Below are 4508 nucleotides of genomic sequence, written 5' to 3'. Positions count from 1 at the left end.
TGGTAGTCAGGTTGCTTTCCTAGAGTTTGGAGAGGCCTGACCTTCCCTTTTCTGACAAATGCTGATGCATACTCTGATCCTGTGAAGGCATGGAAAGCTGGCAATGCTGCACAAAGATATGGTATTATTTCCTTCCATATTGCAGTCAGGCTGACTTAATGACGATTGCTCTTTGAAACTGTTCTTATATCCATCCATAATGCTGGCTGAAAGCTATTGCCAGTGGTACAATAATTTCACTGTAATATCAGTGTCGGATGCTGTGACTACTGTGTCAATTCCCACGATCAGCTGATAAGGGCTAATCCATCTACTGCGTTTCGCTGTAACATACCCTCTGTCACCTGGAACTTATAACATTTCCCTTAGACATCTACGAAGACTTCACAATCCCCAAAAAATTTATCATATGAAGAGTTTTGCTATTCATTGGCAAGAAACTGAGGTAACTGCTTCTTGAAGGACTTGGACTTTAGGGCATCGTTTAGATTTCTTGGCACTCGTCTCTGCTCTGACCCTGTGATGATGAAGGTTCTGTTGTCAGGTCCCCACCTGTCTCTTTCAATGTCCTGAACTGAAGTCTGTGGATAGTCATCAAAGGCTATGTGTATGCGTTTGGCTGACGACGTTAAACTCTGGGTAAGAATACTTTTGGCTAGTCCTCTGTATGTGGGGACAAATTTAGTGGCAAGGTATGTAAGAGAAAATGTCCATCTATGATATAAGCACTGAACTGCTTTGGCTGCTGTTCAAGACCTTTCAATTTACTCTCATTATATTAAAAAGAGCCCTCCTATCGGTCTTTGACATTACTTCTTCAGGGCTGGTCAAGGACAGAGGTATTGGAATCAATGGGTACTGGAGAATATGCTGCATGTCATGTCTCTTCTTGTTGGACAGTACAAGGAGACGTCCCATCAGATCACGTGATCCCTTAAGCACTGTAACTCGAGTGTTATTTATCCGACGATATCTTGCTCAGCCATTTACAAAGGTTTTCAGCTTTTCCTTCTTTATTAAATTTTCAAATTTTATTTCGATCACTCATGCAAGCCTGGATGCATTCCTTGTGTCTGACTTTTCCTTTGGTTGGTACACAGAGGAGGTTTTCATGGATTTCATCATTGGTACCTTTTCCTGTGGAAATATTGTACAATACCTCTGAAGCTTCCCGTTTCAAATAGATTGTTCGTATCTAAGATTTGTTTGATGATTTTCTGAAGATCCTCATTGTCACGTTGAATTCGTCTTGGCCTAAGTTCTGTAGTGACATCTTCTTTGCTAGTCAATCCTGTCCTCTCTTGCTGCTGACTAATGAACGATGCTCGGGTAGCCTTTGTTACCATCCATCTAAGGTGAGCGGAGTATCATTAGTGAAAGGGGTGATTCCTGTCAGTCGAGATGTGGCGTAGGCATTAATAGTTTGTTCCAGTTGTAAATCTACGAGAAATCTGCTGAAATCATGTTCTGTCCTTCGCACTGTGTATATACCCCGATTAAGTATCTCTCTAAGTCCGGGATGAGTCGCATCAATATTCAATAACACTAATTGGTATTTTGTTAACCACCGGGAATAGTTGATGTGGCCTGTTGCAAAGAACAAGTCAATAATCAGTGTAAGTGTGAAGACAGAGCTCGATGTTATTTGTAAGGATAGCTCTTTCAAGTTGGTGAAACATGTTTATGTACTCCACATACATCATCCAGAACTTTGCAGTGTATCCATGAGATCCTGATACAGTTGTCTTGGTGAATTTAGAATACTCTTTCGAAAATTTTTCAAAAAGATCTGCATTGATCACCAGCTCAATCCCATGTTCTCCTGTATTGGTATTTCCTTTCACAGTAGATATCAGGGTTCGAAGCTCTTCTCTGTAATCACATGTTTCTAGAAAGGTATTGAAATGCAGGCTTTCGAAGGCAAGGCAAAAAGAGGTTAGAGGCTCAGGCATTGGTTGAAGTGTTTACCTATGAGGAACCCAACCAAAGAACCTGATGTAAGGACCCCAGTCTCTATTAGCATGTCTGGTCGTCCTGATTCTGTTATGAGTTTTCCTTAAATTTTGAAATAACCCCGTAAACTCACAAAAGACCTCAATATGCTAGTCACTAGTGGGTTATCAAAATTTAAACTTATTTACAAAATATTATATAATTTGTGATCAATTATTCAGCCAAAGGCAATAATAAAAACCTCAGTTTAAACCCTTCTTAACTGGCTATCTTCCATACAAAGCAAAGTTGCCACTATACTGGTATTATGCAACCATAATTTTTTATAATCACGAGCCCATGAAAAGAAAAGTTACAATTAATACTATCATTAAAAAAATCTTATCACTTATATATTCCGTGAAACAACAGTAGTGATAGCATAAAGAGAAGAGCTCACAATAGCGTGTTGTGGTACATGTGGAGGAGAAGAAATGATTGAATATATAGGCCTAAAGAAAGTGAATATAGGCCTTTTCAATAACCTAATAATAGCACCCTCTTTAGGCCGTTCTTAAATGGGTTATGCACCAACTTCGACTCTTAGGAACTGTTGTTCCTTTATCAGGAAGGTCTAAAAAATATTTCTACAAAGTTTCATTAATGTACGTAAGACGTGTTTTAAATGTGCAAAAAATAGCGCCCTCTTTAGGTCGTTCTTAAATGGGTTTTGCACCAGATTTGACACTTAAGAATTCCTGATTCTTCATTAGGAAGCTCTAAGGTATATTGCCACAAACTTTCATTGGTGTACTCAAATTGTGATTTAAATGTGACAGTAGCCCTTCTTTGAGCCCTTCTTAAATGCGTTTTGCACCAATTGCGCCATTTAAGAATGGAACATCTGTAATCACAGTGCCAAAACGAAACTTTTATCACAGTTTTGATTGATGTACTCCAAAATGCAATTTAAACCGGATTTGGGGGGCAGTTCAAGCTGCGCCCCCTACTCAACGCACCAACGGCATAACTTAAGAATGGCCATTCGGGGATCCCCATCATACTAGCTGATGATTTTAGCTATCAAACCTTTTGTACTCGAGATGTAATACAAATCTCTGTGAGCTCCCGCACTATAGGCTTCCATCCACATGCGCACATTCTGACAAATAGCCCAACCCAAGTTTCTTTCCAATATATTACTTTCAAATTTATCTCTGATAATGAGAGCAAGGAAAAACTTTCTCAAAATAAAAGCAAATATCAGGAGAAAATGCAGAGATGATGTTTGTGACCTGTGCAAAGAAAGTAATATAGAACATTTTGGAACGTGGAGAGAACGAGTTACAAAAGTGGATATGATGTACAAGTTCAGAAGACGGCCATGAAACAAGGGAATGGTTGGAAAAGCAAATTAGGTTGCCATAACTAATTTCATCACAACCGAATTAGGGGTAAAATGGAACAATAGAATTATTCTTAAACTTTCAACAAGAAAGACAGTTGTTTACGGTCAAAGAAAACAACAAATTCTTGGAAAAGGTCTAGGACCAGAGAATTATTTTAGGTTATGCATAAAACATATCATTTAATAATAATGATAATGATTGATACCAAAAATACTGTAAATGAGAAAACTGACAGTGACCATATTGTGCTAATCTCCACGCACAATACCCATCAAAATAATTTCGGAATATATCGATATTCTAAATATCTATGTAATTTTTTTTTACTATAAAACAATCAAAATTTTAGAAATTCAGAAATTAATGTGAATTATACTTTTATAGAAATATTATATATTTGTTATGCAATTTAATTATTTCTATATGGGATAACTAATTGTATAAGCATTTTTGTCTATGAAATCGAGGAGATAATTTTCTTCGGTGTAAGTTGCTCGGAGCAACAAGAAAGGAGCAGAGGTAATCCCAAGTGTTTCAAGTATCTATAGACAATTAAAATACGCTAATTAAAGAATAAAATCAGTTAGACCAAAGCCACAGATGAGGAAGAAAGGAGGAGCGTTACAACTAGAAAGAAAGATTAGAAAATGGCGAGTCTATACAACAAAAACTTACACAGCAACATTGAGAAGTTCACAGCCACAGTTGCTAGTGTCACTCTTAGAATTTCAAAGCGGTACAGACTAACTATCATACAGGTATATGCTCCCACATCATTGTCATCCCAAGAGGAACTGGATAACTTTTATGATGACCTATATACCACTCTAAATAACAACAAAGCCCATTACAACAACATAATGGGGGATTTCAATGCTAAAATTGGAAAAGGGAATGAGGATTGCTTTGGCAAATTCGGATATGGGGAGAGAAATGAAAGGGGAGATGACTTGATAAATTTTGCTGAAGCACATAACTTCAAGATCATGAACACATTCTTTCAAAAGAGTGAAAACAAGAGATGGACATGGCGAAGCCCAAACCATGAAACACATAATGAAATAGACTACATACTGGTAGAGAAACATAATATAGTTAAAAATGTTGATGTCCTGAACCAAGTCAATGTAGGCAGTGATCACAGGATGATAAGATGCAAAGTCCAAA

Source organism: Palaemon carinicauda, chromosome 12, assembly GCF_036898095.1.
Source record: "Palaemon carinicauda isolate YSFRI2023 chromosome 12, ASM3689809v2, whole genome shotgun sequence".
Lineage (NCBI taxonomy): Eukaryota > Metazoa > Arthropoda > Malacostraca > Decapoda > Palaemonidae > Palaemon > Palaemon carinicauda.
Note: the sequence above shows the minus strand (reverse complement) of the source record.